The sequence below is a fragment of the Talpa occidentalis genome, unplaced genomic scaffold, assembly GCF_014898055.3.
Source record: "Talpa occidentalis isolate TD23 unplaced genomic scaffold, MPIMG_talOcc4v2.1 talOcc4.14, whole genome shotgun sequence".
Classification (NCBI taxonomy): domain Eukaryota; kingdom Metazoa; phylum Chordata; class Mammalia; order Eulipotyphla; family Talpidae; genus Talpa; species Talpa occidentalis.
Window position 1 is genome coordinate 40,254,083 of NW_023601433.1, and position 15,495 is coordinate 40,269,577.

The following is a 15,495-nucleotide window of genomic DNA, read 5'->3' on the forward strand; positions in this document are numbered from 1 at the left end:
TGCCATCCACCACATCAAAACAAAACATACTCTTAGTTCATAAGATCTTCAATTGAGAGGAATTTTTATACAATTATGTGTGATAGAAGGGAAAGACTATAGATTAAAATAGTTTCCAAATGAAACACCCAAAGTTACCCATCCCCTTGTGGGTAAATGCTCAAACAGGGTTGGCCCAAAGCAGAGCTACTAAGGCCCAAAAGCCTGGCACAAGTCTAAGGCACTTTTTGGTAGGACCCATGGGAAAGGGGCAGATGGGGCAAAGCAAGTCAAAAAGAGCAAAATTGGGCCTCCCCGGTGGCGCAGTGGTTGAGCTCTGGGTTGCGAAGCTGCCCGCAGCCTCTGCAGCACCGGTTCAATCCCCGGCTGCTCCCCGGCCACCGGAGGAGGGTCCCGCATGGCGCACAGACCTCTCCTGCCGCCCGCTGCTCCCCTCAGCAGTGTACTTCGGTCCTTCTGCCTGCTCTGCTCCCCGCTCTGGCTCTGGTGGATTCTCTCACCCTCCCGCGCTTCTGACTGTACCCAGTGCTTGTATAAATAAATAAATAAATCTTTAAAAAATTAATAAAAAATAAATCAATAAAAAGAGCAAAATCAAAACCCAAATCAAGATAAAGGCTGCCATTGTCCGCCTCCTCACGGATCTCTCACCCACGTCTCTATCTCTTTCAAGTGTCACCTCCATGTCCCAAAGTCTCTGGTACAAGTCCAAGGATGAGAGCAAGTGCAGCTTCTTCACATGTCTCTATGCTCCAGGTGCCTCCTCCAGGTCTCTTCTTGGTCTTCCTTCCCAGCTTCTCCAGCTTCTCCCTGCTCAGCAACACCCTTCTTTGGGTGGGGCAGGAAACCTGGAACCTCCCCTTTCCCTGGGGATTACCCTGTTACAAAACCATGGATAGTATAGCTACATATATTGTGCTTTTTTCTAACCCAGACATACCTATATAAAGCTTAATTTATAAATGAGACACAGTAAGAGATTAACAACAATACTACTTATAAAATAGAACAATTATAACAATATACTATAATAAAAGGTATATGAATGTGGTGTCTGGCTCTCTTGCTCTCTCAGAATCACTTTTGTGCACAATATTTTCGGACCATGGTCAGCACAGGGTAACTGAAACCTTGGAAAGTGAAACCAGGGATGAAGGAGGACTAGAGTATTCTGCTTAACACTTCTGGGGGGAGGGGGGAAGGCCTCAGGCAAATCCGTTCTAGGGGCCTTCCCTGCTGGTAGAGGCACCCACCCCCCCCAGATTCAGGGTCTTAGCCCCTGCCAACAGTTCATTCTTTCTTTCCATATGCCCTGAGGTCATGGCCCTGCCTCAACCTCTTGGCCCTGTTTTTTCTTTGAAACAGGTCAGTCCTGTTACTTCTCAAGCTTCTGTTGTAGGTTAGAACTACTTGCCAGAATCAAAATGATGCAGAAAGGGACATAAACGAATGAAACTCACTCTTTCCAGAACTCACTCAAAGTATATGCATAAGATTCTCACCAGGTTATGCCTCTCTCTTATTGGCTAAAAATGCATGCACAATGCTTTCAGAATAAAGGAAAGAAAGTTATTCACAAAATACTATAAAGAATTGTGGCTTTTTCTTCAATAAAAATGTTTCTAAAGATAAATAACCTTGCAGTGACTAAGTGCTATGCAAGGTAACATTATATAAGGGTGTGTGTGTGTATTCCCTTTCCTGATTAGAAAGTAGACTGATCAATTTATAAGTATTTGTAGCCTGAAAAGTCACAAAAATTTAATATAATGGGGCCTCCCCAGTGGCGCAGCGGTTGAGTGCTGGGTTGTGAAGCTGCCCGCAGCCTCCACAGCGCTGGTTCATTCCCTGGCCGCCGGGTGAGGGTCCCACATGGCGCGCAGGCCTCTCCTGCCGCCCGCTGCTCCCCTCAGCAGTGTCTTCGGTCCTTCTGCCTGCTCTGCTCCCTGCTCTGGCTCTGGTGAATTCTCTCACCCTCCCATGCTTCTGACTGTACCCAGTGCTTGTATAAATAAATAAATAAATCTTTATATTAAAAAAAAAAATTAATATAATGATAAAACTTTCAGGGACCTCCCTGGTAGACAAGGGGTTCAGTCTCAGCACTACTAAGCTATCCACAGCCACTGAAGCACGAGTTTGATCCCCAGCCAGGTAGCTGCCCACATGGCGAAGCAGACCTCTCCTGACTCGCCCTCTGCTCCCCTTGGCAGTGTACTTTGATCAATTTGCCTGTTCTGTTCCCTACTCTGTCTCTGGTGAATCCTCTCACCACCACCACCACCTCTGGCCTGTACCCCAGCTCTTGTATGCATAAGTAAATAAATCTTTAAAAAAAAAAACTTTCAGATGCTTCTACTGCCTTTGGCCATCCCTTGATAAACTACCAAAAGCAATTGGTATGTTCACCTATGTTTTCATCGTTACTATGAAGTCCTGGCCAGCAGGACATGTCCTGTTTATCTTAGTGCTCTTCAAAGTACAGTTAATGGGTTTGCACACTGCATCAGAGGGCCCAAAGGGGTGAATGCCGGGGGAATTCCAGCTTGCTCTTCCCTAATCAAGCTCCAGATCCTGGGGTTGTGTCTGCCCAGAGGAGGTGTGCTTTTGACCCGTCACTTTTTCCTACTCCTAATAGTGCCCTCTGATTTCTAATCTCCTGAATATTGTAGGAGCCCAACAAATATTTTTTGAAAGATGAAATGAGTCAATGAAAGAATGAATTGGCATACTTGATTTTCAGTGAAGTGAATGAGTAAGGCAAACTACGTTTTCGTCCGCCCAGCAATGATTCCCCTCCATCCTGGTCCTGTTTTGTTTTCAGATACCTGCCCTTTCTCCCACTGTCCCCTTCTCCCCAACTCAGCACTGAGAAGTCTAAGTCATGGCTACACATTAGAATCACCTAGGGAGATTTTGTAAATCTCTGTGCCCAAGGCACACTATGTCTAATGAAGTGAATGGTGAGGAGGTGGGCATCAGGCATCGGTGGTAAAGCTCCGGGTGATTCCATATACACACAGCATCTGGCTGATAGACTGACACCACTGGCCAAAGCCAATCCTGGTGGCCCCAGACCCTGTGCTGCCATGAAGATCATGTGGCTCAATTCTGGTCTATGAGGCATGATGCAAAGTCGACTGATGGCTTTTGAAAGAGGTCCTCCCTGAGAGGAAGTAAAAGGGTGACACCTTCCACTGGGCATTCCCCAGTCTGGAGCAATTACCATGAGAAGAACAATCTAGAGAAAAAGCTGATGTGCTTTTTGCAGGGGAGGACAGTGAAGGGCCCCTGGCCCCTGATAATCTCCCAAAACTGCATATCCACCAGCCTGGAACTGGCTTCCTCCAGGAGTCTTATTCCCTGAGCTCACCATGTCTACATTGTTTAAAGAGTGACTGTTCTGTGACTTACAGAGATAGCATAACTGATAAAGAATTGTCACTATATAAAGGACTTGATACATAAAGGACTTTAAAATTTTTTCCTCATTGGAAGGAGAGTTCTCTGTGTGTGTGTGTGTGTGTGTTCCTTCAACCCCCTCCTTTGCATTCCCCCCTCAAGGAACAGTGACATGTGAGGAGCAAATAGAACAGGAGGGCAGAGGAGAGGAGGCGAATTAAGAGCTAAATGTAGACAAAAATCCATATACCTAGTTTGGGAGGAAATTATGCTTTAGAAGAGGAATTAGAATGACACAGGAAGAAATCAAGCACGAAAAGTTGCCAAATAACTTAAAGTTTAAAGTGCCAGTGATTCGTGGAGTTGTGATATGGTTTACTGAACACAGAGGTCCAGGGAAAGGACTATAACTAAAGAATGAAGTTAGTGGGAGGAAAAACAAGTTCCAGGACCGGGGGTAGGAGCCAGTGAATGCACAAATAGTTATTAAATACCTGCTCTGTGTTTGCTCATGCAGGGGGTACAATAAATTCAAGAACACTTGCAACCAAAGTACAAGGCTTGCTTTCAAAAAACAAGTGGAGAGCCCTCTATCTTGCTCATAAGATTCATGCATGCCATGGATATTGGTTGAATCAACTAGAGAAAAATTGCTGGGTTAGTGCCCTGTGTTGGAGTGTGGAGAAAGGAAAATCAAGCAGTCACTAGAGTGGTTTCTAGAAGGGAACTGGAATATAGGAGATGCGTCTTGAAATTTACAGGGGAGGGGCCTCCCTGGTGGCGCAAGGAGTTAAGACACAACTATGAAGCTGTCCCACAGCCACTGCAGCATGAGTGCGATCCCTGGCCAGCCAGGGAGCTACCCACATGGCACAGCAGACCTCTCCTGCCTCGTCTGCTGCTCCCTGCAGCAGTGTATTTCAGTACATCTGCCTGTTCTGCTCCCCATGCTCTCTGGTGAATCATCTCACCACCCGCACCTCTGGCCTGTACCCCAGTTCTTGCCTGCATAAATAAATAAATCTTAAAAAGAAAAGAAAAGAAAATGCATAGATCTGATGGCATCATGATGGGGCAATTCTCAGGCAGATTCCTGGCAAAGCATAGGGCCAGATAATTCCCGTTACCATGTCCCAGAGAGAAGTGCATTATGGGCATGGTAGAATTTGATGTGACTAATTATTTTTCAATTGAAAAATATTCCTTGAAATAGAAATATGTTTTAAAAAGCCTGAGAGTGACTAATAGAAGCCTTGTGCCACACTTTTCAATGATAGCAGTTTTTATATATTTTAATTCACAAGTGGGCACCTTGTAGATACTTACCTGAAAGGGAGCCTTGGTGCTCATCTTGTGTGAAATTGGAGCTGTCACAATCTCTTCATAGAAAGCATCACAAGCTGCCTGACTCTGCCACATGCTGACTACGATCCTGGAAATTTTCTTTTTTTTTTTTTAAATTTATTTATTTATGCATGCAAGAGCTGGGGTACAGGCCAGAGGTGTGGGGGTGTGGGGATGAGAGGATTCACCAGAGACAGAGTAGGGAACAGAACAGGTAAATTGACCAAAGTACACTGCTGAGGGGAGCAGCGGGCGAGTCAGGAGAGGTCTGCTGTGCCATATGGATAGCTCCCTGGCCGGGTATCGAACTTGTGCTGCAGAGGCTGCGGATAGCTTCATAGTGCTGTTTCTTAATCCATAGTGCGCTACCAGGGAGGCCCCCTGGGCTTTTTTTTAATATATATATATTATTTAAATCACACTTGTAGTTTTGCAGAAATGCTCATGTCACTGGGGACTCAGTCTGCCTCAGGCATAGATTCTCTTGCCCTATACTAGGTCTCTTGAGGGTACCAGGCACCACGTAATTCAACTTTTACTCTCAGATCCACACAAGTAACTGGCATTAGAGCAGAACTGAGGAATTACTGGTTGAATGAATGAATGAATGAATGAGTGGGTTAATAGGGATGTGTGTTGTTTGAAGCTCATTTAAAGACCAAGGAGATCATTCTAAGGTCAGTCACCTCTGTTCTGAACTGGATAATTCCCTCCCTCCCTCTCTGCTTCCCTCTCTCATTCTTTCCTTCGTTGTTCATACACATGTACAAAACAGAATTATGCCTCAGCTTAAGCATCATCCTTTTCAGAAGCCTTTCCTGACCCCCAAAACACACCCCCGTGTGTGTCAGGATGGCCGAGTGGTCTAAGGCGCCAGACTCAAAACACACCCCCCCCAGCACTGTCCACATTGCACCCTATGTTTATCCTGTTTTGTTCCACTGTTTGCTTATGTCTCCCTCACTAGATTGAAAACCTCTAGCAGACTGGGACTTTTGTATTCTCAGTGACTTGTACTTAGAAGATTCTCAATCAATGCTCATAAAAATGGATGTGATCTTGGGTAAGTTACTAAACCAGTTCCTTCACCTATAAAGTGTTGAAAATAAGATGACATTTGTAAGTGCACTTAATATAAAGGGTAAACTAGTGGTGGCAGGAGACAAATATTCAGTGTATGGCAGATTCCAACAAATCACAGTGAAGAGGGGCCTCCCTGGTGGCGCAAGGGGTTAAGCACAGCACTATGAAGCAATCCTCAGCTACTGCAGCACAAGTTCGATCCCTGGCCAGGGAAGTACCCACATGGTGCAGCAGACCTCTCCTGTCTTGCCTGCTGCTCCCCTCAGCATATATTTCAGTCAATCTTTTCTGCTCCCCACTCTGTCTCTCGTGAATCCTCCCACCCCCGTTATCTCTGTCCTACACCCCAGCTCTTGTATGAATAAATAAATAAATCTTTGAAAAAAATCATAGTGAAGAGACCTGATTAAACATCCCTTATAGAACAATTATCAAATTTATATGGAAAACCACAAACGGCCCCCAAAACTAAAACAATCAAGAGAAAAGAAGAAAAATGGAGGCATCACACTTCCTGACTTCAAACATATTACACAGCAACTATAATCAAAACAGTATGATACTAGTACAAAAACAGAAACTTAGACCAAGGGAACATGAAAGCCCTGAGATAAAGCCACATAAATATAGGCAGTTAATTTTTGACAAAGGAATTACGGTCACACAGTGGAGAAAAGATAGCCTTTTTAATATATAGTACTGGGGAAAATGGATAGCCACATGCAAAAAAATAAAGCAAGACCCATATTTAACACCATGTATGAAAATTCGCTCAAAGTGGATTAAATGTTTGGACATAAGAACCGAAACTATAAAGTGCTTGAAAGAAAATCTAGGGAACACACTCCAGGACATATACCTCAATGATATATTAAAAAATACAATCCCAGGGCCTCCCGGGTGGCGCAGTGGTTGAGCGCTGGGCTGCAAAGCTGCCCACAGCCTCTGCAGCGCTGGTTCTATCCCAGGCCGCAGGCGAGGGTCCCACATGGTGCACAGACCTCTCCTGCCGTGCCCACTGCTCCCCTCAGCAGTGTACTTCGATCCTTCTGCCTGTTCTGCTCCCCACTCTGGCTCTGGTGAATTCTCTCACCCTCCCGCGCTTCTGACTGTACCCAGTGCTTGTATAAATAAATAAATAAATCTTTTTTAAAAATTAAAAAAAAAAAAACCCACAATCCCAACAGCAAGGGAAACAAAAGCAAAAATAAACAAGTAGGACTATACCAAACTTAAAAGATTTTGTACCTCATAAGCAACCATCACAAAAATGAAAAGGCAGGGCCTCGCTGGTGCCACAGGGGGTTAAGTGTCAGCACTATGAAACTGTCCACAGCCACTGCAGCACAAGTTTGATCTCCAGCCAAAGAGCTGACCCACATGGAGAAGCAGAACTCTCCTGTCTTGCCTGCTGCTCCCCTCAGCAGTATATTTCGGTCAATCTGCCTGTTCTGTTCCCCGCTCTGTCTCTAGTGAATCCTCTCACCCTCTGCACCTCTGGCTCTTGTATGCATAAATAAATAAATCTTCAAAAAAAAAATGAAAAGGCATCCTACAAGATGGGAAATAATATTTGCATACCAGACATCTGACAATTTATCTCCAAAATTTACAAAGTTCTCACACAATCCAACAACAAAGGAGAAAATGGACCAGTTAAAAAAGGGGTAAAATGTCTCAATAGACACTTCTCTAAAGAAGACACACAGATGGCCTATACACATATGAAAAATATTCAAAATCACTTATTACAAGAAAAATGCAAATTAAAAACCACACTGAGATAACACCTTACCCCTGTGAGAATGGCCCATATATTTTTTAAAAAGGGAAATTAACAAATGTTGGCAAGGTTACAATGAAAACAATCCCCTCTTGGTAACTAACAGAACTAATCGAGAGGAAATAAATAGGCTGAGACAATTTGAACATTATCAGTCAGCTTGACCTGACTGAAATGTATACAACACTGCACCTAGCACCACAAAATACATTCTTTTCAAGTGCAAATGAAACATTCAACAAGATCATCCACATCCTGACAAAAACAAGACTCACATTTATAACAAATGAAATATAGTATATGTGTGGTGGTCCCATATCTGGGTGAGGCCGGAGGTACGGGGGTGAAAGAATTCACCAGAGACAGAGTGGAGAACAGAAAAGGTAAATTTATTGAAACACCCTGCAAGGGAGCAGGGGCTCTGATGGGAGATGTCTGCACAGAAAGGATTTTGGGCTCCCTTTTATAATTAGTGTTTGTGGGCTTTTTATGATGAGAGACATAGATCTTTATTGGTTATCTGCTTCAGGACATCAGGTATCAGTGGGCCTTCTGCACAGGTTCTTTTGTCCTGTTTGTGCATTTCCCAGAATTCTCCTTAGCCCCTTATTGGTCAGGTGAACCCCTGGCCAAGTTCCCATGGTAACTGTATTGGTTTCCCATTCTCATGTATTTTGTGTCTCCCAGCATTGTTCAGCTGAACAATGTGCAGAGACTAAGTTTTAACTCTATTAAATGATACCTCCACAATATGTTCTTTAACCACAAAAGATTTTAGAAATCATTATCTCTATACATCTTCCAGAATAGGCCAGGGGTGGGGAGTGGGGGTGGGGCAAAAACCTGATAATATTAAATGCTTATGGGGATTTGGAGCAACTGGAACTCTCAAACATTGCTGGTAGGGACATTAAATGACATAATTGATTTGTGGTTCTTAAAGGTTTATTTATTTATTTATATAAGCACTGGGTACAGTCAGAAGCATGGGAGGGTGAGAGAATTCACCAGAGCCGGAGCGGGGAACAGAACAGGCAGACTGACGAAGAAATACACTGCTGAGGGGAGCAGTGGGCGGCAGGGGAGGTCTGTGCGCCATGTGTGACCCCGATCGAACCGGCTGCGGAGGCTGCGGGCAGCTTTGCAGCCCCAGTCTCAACCGCTGCGCCACGGGGGAAGCCCTGATTTGTGGTTCTTAATAAAGGTAAATGGACACCTATCACATGGCGTAGTCATTTCACTCCTAACTATTTACCTAAGAGAAATGAAAACACATAATCACAAAGACATTTTATACACATATTCATGACAGCTTTATTCACAGTTACCCAGACTAGAAACAATCCAAATGTACATCTGAAGACAAAGAGGTAAGGGAGCTGGTATGTTCATACAACGGAATATGCTCAATAACAATAAAAGTGAAAGTATTTTCACCTAATAACATGGATGAATTTCAAAAACATGATCGCTGAGCTAAAGAATCCAGATTCCCAGAAATATATAATCACTACATAAAGCAAATCAGTGGTCGGTTGCCTCGCACTGGGAGGGAGTGGATGGATTGCAAGGGAGTGGGAGGAAAACTTGTTGGGTGGTAGAAATACTGTGTATCTTAATATGGTGATGTATACACAGGGGTCAAAATTCATTGAACTGGTCATTTAAAATGGGTGCCTTTTATTACATATGACTTTTACCTCAATGGGGTTGATATAAAAAGAAAAAATAAAATGTATATTTAAGACTCATGACTTCACTAAATGTATGTTATGCTTCAAGCAAACAAATCTTAAAATTTGTAGTGTAAATTATTTGTAGAAACAAAGATCAACAGTCACCCATGATCCTAGCCCCTAAATAAACTAACCTGATTTTGTTGTTTTCTTTTCTTTTCCTCTCTTCCTTTGCACATGTAGTTCAGTTTAACTGCAATATAGGAATTACGGTTGGTGAGGTCTTGGGTTGCAAATCACCCCAGGCAGGGGTACAGCCAGGTCTAGGGACACCATTAGTGCTCCTTCCCTGGCCTATCTCTGTGCCTCCTGGGATGATAGCACCTTCTTTTCTTTGGAGTGACTTTTTCTAGTCACAGGGAAAAACACATCCACAGATGAAAAGACAAGTTGTGTCTTTACACTCAGAAATGACAAAATCCATTTTTCTGGATCCCATTTCTCAGCTCCTCCAGAAGAGAATCATCAATTTAGTTTCTAGTGCTTGAATCAATCAACTGTGGCAAAGTGTGAGAAAGAAAATCTTGGGTAGAAATTACCTATGAGCAGATCAATTCTTTTTTTTTTTTTTAAGATTTTATTTATTTTATGCATACAAGAGCTGGGGTATAGGCCAGAGGTGTGGGGGGTGAGAGGACTCACCAGAGACAGAGTGGGGAACAGAACAGGCAGACTGACTGAAATACACTGCTGAGGGGAGCAGTGGGCAAGACAGGAGAGGTCTGCTGTGCCATGTGGGTTACTCCCTGGCCTGCTGGGGATGGAACTCATGCTGTAGAGGCTGCAGATTGCTTCATAGTGCTGTGCTTAACCCCTTGCACCACCAGGGAGGTCCCTGAGCTGATCAATTCTGACCTCCAGCCCCTAAAGAGACACATTTTAATATCTGCATTGTTTGCTTGGTTCTGTTGTCAGAAGCCACAGGATCCTCTGCTGCTGTTGGAATAGGATACTTAGGACAAAACTGACACATTAACAATGCCTGAAATAATTATTGACAATTTTGATGAGCAACAGGTTCAGTTTCTGCCAGTGACATGTATTCTTATTGATGAAAATGACAATAAAATTGGACCTAGAACTAAAATGGTCACCTGAATGATAATAAAGGTCCATCACATCAAACCTTAATGATCTTACTCAATACCGAAAATAAGTGACTACTATAGCAGAGGTCAGAGACTTTCCTTTGTAGATTATTTCACTAATTCTTGTAGTTATCCATGCAACTCATCCAGGAGAATGTGAAGAAAATGATACCATTGAAGGGGTCTCCTTGGTAGCCTAGGGGTTAAGTCTCAGTGGCCTGAGTGAATCCTCAGTCTCTTAAGGCCTGAGTTCTATCCCCGGCTGGCCAGGGAGCTACCCACATGGCGCAGCAGGCCTCTCCTGACCCGCCCACTATTCCCCTCAGCAGTGTATTTCAGTCAGTCTGCTTGTTCTGCTCCCCACTCTGTTTCTGGTGAACCCTCTCACCCCCTGCACCTCTGGTTTACACCCCAGTTCTTCCATGCAAAAATAAATAAAATCAGAAAGAAGGAAGGAAGAGAGGGAGGGAGGGAAGGAGGGTGGGAGGAAGGGAGAGAGGGAGGGAAGAAAATGATAACACTGAAGTAAGTAAAGCACAAAGGTCTTTAAAAGCTGACTTAGGGGCCTCCCCGGTGGTGCAGCGGTTGAGCGCTGGGTTGCGAAGCTCCCCGCCGCCTCTGCAGCGCTGGTTCAATCCCCCGCTGCTCCCAGCCACCACCGGAGGAGGGTCCCACATGGCGCGCAGACCTCTCCTGCCGCCCGCTGCTCCCCTCAGCAGGGTACTTTGGTCCTTCTGCCTGCTCTGCTCCCCGCTCTGGCTCTGGTGAATTCTCTCACCCTCCCGCACTTCTGACTGTACCCAGTGCATGTATAAACAAACAAACAAACAAACAAATAAATAAAATACGTGCCTCTTTAAAAAATAAAATAAATAAATAAATAAAAGCTGACTTAGGAATTCCCACGGAAAAAGTTTCCCCAGAAGACATTAATCATTTAAAGTGAATTTACTACAAGGGTCATTCTGATGATAATATTGGTAAATATGAAGTTGATTAATTTTGTTTGTGAGGAAGATGGTAACTTTGGATCCAGATCCCAGTGAGACTAAAAGCTATTGTTATGTGTCAAAGGAAGAACTAGACCGTCTGAGAAAAGCAGTCATTGGTGAAATTAAGATAACTTCATGGTTTAAAATAATTGTATAGACTTTACATTGTGAGATAACTTTGTTTTAAGCAAGATGTTGAATATGAGAAGTATATAGAACTTGAAAATGTAGCAAAGTGATTTTATAAGCACCGTAAAACTTGTCTGTATTAAACTTAGAATGATTAAAAGAAATTTAATTAAAAACCTGACAACCTTTAGATCTTTTATGGTAACACTAATCTTCACCATCCTCCACCCCAGGATTTGATTTTTTGTTTGTTTGTTTATTTTAAATTTAATTTCTATTGCTTTACCAAAGACTTCCTTCTTTTTTTTTTTTTAAGGATTTATTTATTTATGCATACAAGAGCTGGGGTACAGGCCAGAGGTGTGGGGGGTGAGAGGATTCACCAGAGACAGAGTGGGGAACAGAACAGGCAAACTGACTGAAATACACTGCTGAGGGGAACAGCAGGCGAGACAGGAGAGGCCTGCCTGCTCCCTGGCCGGCCGGGGATCGAACATGTGCTGCAGGGATGCGGATAGCTTCATAGTGCGGTGCTTAATCCCTTGCGCCACGAGGGAGGCCCTCATTTTGTTTTTGATTTAGCATTTTGCAGGGGGAAGCAGAGAAGAGTTTCAGAACCTTTTACAATACCACCCTGTTAGCCTTCCCTAGAACAATAGCTTTCAGCCCACAGGCCAAGGACCCAAACAGTGGACTTAATACAACTAACAATTTCTATTCTTGGAGACCAGGGAAATGACCACCAAGTATGTCCACAGGCTCCCTCTACCTACTTGTTTTTGAGTTTTGTTTTTTTCCTTTTCCAAATGGTTGTTTTATCAGATTTCTTGAATATTTACCCTTGTTTGCAATCCAAAATAGTTACCTGAAGTTGGCTACTTTCTACTTGACCTACTTATAAGCCAGACTTTAGTCAAGTCTACATTTATTACCTGCTGCCTCCACCACCTTATGCCCCAACTTTAAAGGGGGAGGGTTATAATAATGATTTCAGACCTATAATTATCATCAATGTCAATTCAGATCCTGTGTTCCATAGTCCTTGAAATGTCGGGGTATTCCCCTTTCCTCAACGCACACCTGAATAAATAGCTTCCTTTGAAGAATGCCCAAGAGTCCTTTCAGTGGACACACATTCGCCTCAGTGTTGCAGGGTCCTTCTTCCTAGGGACCTAGCCCTCTCTTCAGCCAATGAATTCTAGATCTGAAATTTGACTCCGGTCTGGATGCTGAGCAAGGCATCATTGACTTTTTATTGGGGTGCCTCCCTCGGCTTCCTCTTCCTCCAGTCTTGACTTGTTTTGATTGTAGATATTAAGCTGCAGTTTTGTTGACTGCCCTTGGAGACTCCATGCTCTCGTGACCACTTCCATTTCCACATATCCTCTGTGTATCAACTCCCTGGGACTGTCCTCCAGCATTACTGATTTTTATGGTAAATAAAGTTCCCTGCTCTAAGCATTGCCACCTGCCTCTCTTTCTTTTTTTAAAGATTTATTTATTTATGTATACCAGAACTGGGGTACAGGCCAGAGGTTTCGGAGGTGAGAGAATTCACCAGAGACAGAGTGGGGAACAGAACAGGCAGATTGACTGAAATACACTGCTGAGGGGAGCAGCAGGCGAGACAGGAGAGGTCTGCTATGCCATGTGGGTAGCTCCCTGGCCTGGGATCTAACTCGTGCTGCAGTGGCTGCAGATAACTTCATAGGTTACGTCTTAACTCCTTGCGCCACCAGAGAGGCCCTCTTCCTTTCTTTTTAAAGATTTTATTTATTTATTTTTGCCTAGAAGAACTGGGGTATAGGTCGGGGGTGGGGGTTTGAAAGGATTCACCAGAGACAGAGTGGGGAGCAAACAGGCAGATCTACTGAAAATCACTGCTGAGGGGAGCAGCGGGCAAGACAGCAGAGGTCTGCTGAGCCGTGTGGGTCAGCTCCCTGGCCAGAGATCAACTCAGGCTGTCGCGGTGGGCCATTGTGGTGGTAGTGCTGAGACTTACCCCCTAAACTACCAGGGTGTCCCCCAAGTGGTAGAATTTCCTTGTTTTTCATGGCTAAATAATATTCCATCATATGTATATAATATCACATGTACATATGTCACATGCTATACAAATGTACTATATATAATATAATACACATTACAGTGTACTATGTATATCACAATTTCCTTATCCATTCATTAATAAACATAGATTTTTTTCCACTTCTAAGCAATTGTAAACAGTACTGCTGTGAACATAGGGGTGCAGATATTTTTTTTTTGAGTTAGTGTTTTTATTTCCTTTGGCTATATTCCCAGAAATAGGATTGCTGGATCATTCCCTGAGACTCTGTATTCCTTCCTCTACCAGTTTTCGGCGTGGCTCAAAAACTTCCACCTGATTCAATGTGACTCATTGTTTCCTCCAGGCTTCTCAGAGCCATCTTTGCTTTCCTTGAGATCCTTACCAGGATGTGAAGTCCTGTGTCCCAAGTCAGTGAATTCCTGCTCATCCAGTTTTATTCTCTGGTCTTCTTGATCAACAGCCCTCACAACCCAATTCCAGGCACTCCCGTGGCTCCTACTAGTACCTTCTGGGAAACTTTTTTTTTAGGATTTATTTTTATTGGGGCCTCCCTGGTGGCACAAGTGGTTAAGACGCAGCACTATGAAGTGATCCGCAGCCACTACAGTAGGAGTTCCATCCCTGGCCAGGGAGGTGACCCACATGGTGCAGCAGACCTCTCCTATCTGGCCTGCTGCTCCCCTCAGCAGTGTATTTCAGTAGATTTGCCTGCTCTGGTCCCCACTCTGTCTCTGGTGAATCCTCTCACCACCCTGCACCTCTGGCCTGTACCCCAGTTCGTGTATGCATAAATAAATAAATCTTTAAAAAATAAAATGACTTGCCTCAACTACATGTTAAAAAAAAGATTTATTTTTATTTATGCATACAAGAACTGGGGTGTAAGCCAGAAATGCAGGGGGTAAGAGGATTCACCAGAGACAGAGTGGGGGGCAGAACAGATGGAGCCACTGAAATACACTGCTGAGGGGAGTGGCGGGTTAGACAGGAGAGGTCTGCTGCTCCATGTGGGTAGCTCCCTGGCTGGGGATTGAACTCATGCTGCAGTGGCTGCAGTTAGCTTCATAGTGCTGAGACTTAACCCCTTGCACCACCAGGGAGGCCCAAAATTCTTGAAGCTCCATATAAATGTATTAACTCTCTTTCCCGGGCCCCAAATGTCTCAACCAGGTCATGCTGAGATTTAACAGCCTAGCAGACAAGAGAGGAGATGGAGCAACACCTGAGGAGAAATCTGTTATTTTGTCAGACAGAAGGTTCTGGGGTGTCTTCTGGCATGGGGTCAGTGCTAGCTCTTACCAGTGGGCTGGGCACCTCTTTAACTCTGAGAATTAAGGGGAATCCACAGAGTCAGACTCTTAGGGCCATCCCCCCAGATGTCTTCTTTCCATGTTTCACCCAGTTTTTTAACTAGGACCCTGACCTCAGTGTAACAAGCCTGCATTGGCTAAGCATATGTCTCTGGAGTGCAAAGACTCCACTAAATCCTGCATTTGCTCCTCAGCTGTGTCCACACCCCATGGAGGCCAAGGGGTCTCTTTGTAAGCACCCAGGAGAGCTTTCTCTGACTTTCCATATAGCTTTTAGGTTTTGATAACCCCTTTTTCATTCTTGCTATCCAGGGCATTAAGGGATAGAAAAGAGCTCTCATGCACTCCTGCAGAGCAGCACAGCTGCATTTTTGCTCCCCTATATTGCAGCTGGGCTGTTGCCTTGTTTCAAGGACTAAACAAGACCTGGCAGATCCTAGAGGTCTGGGAAGTTTTTTAACTACAGCTTTCCCTGGACCCAAAGAAAGAAGGGAAGGGGTTCTAATTAGTCCAAAAATTGGGAGGTGTGATGGGAGCAAGGTATGCATAATTAAGAG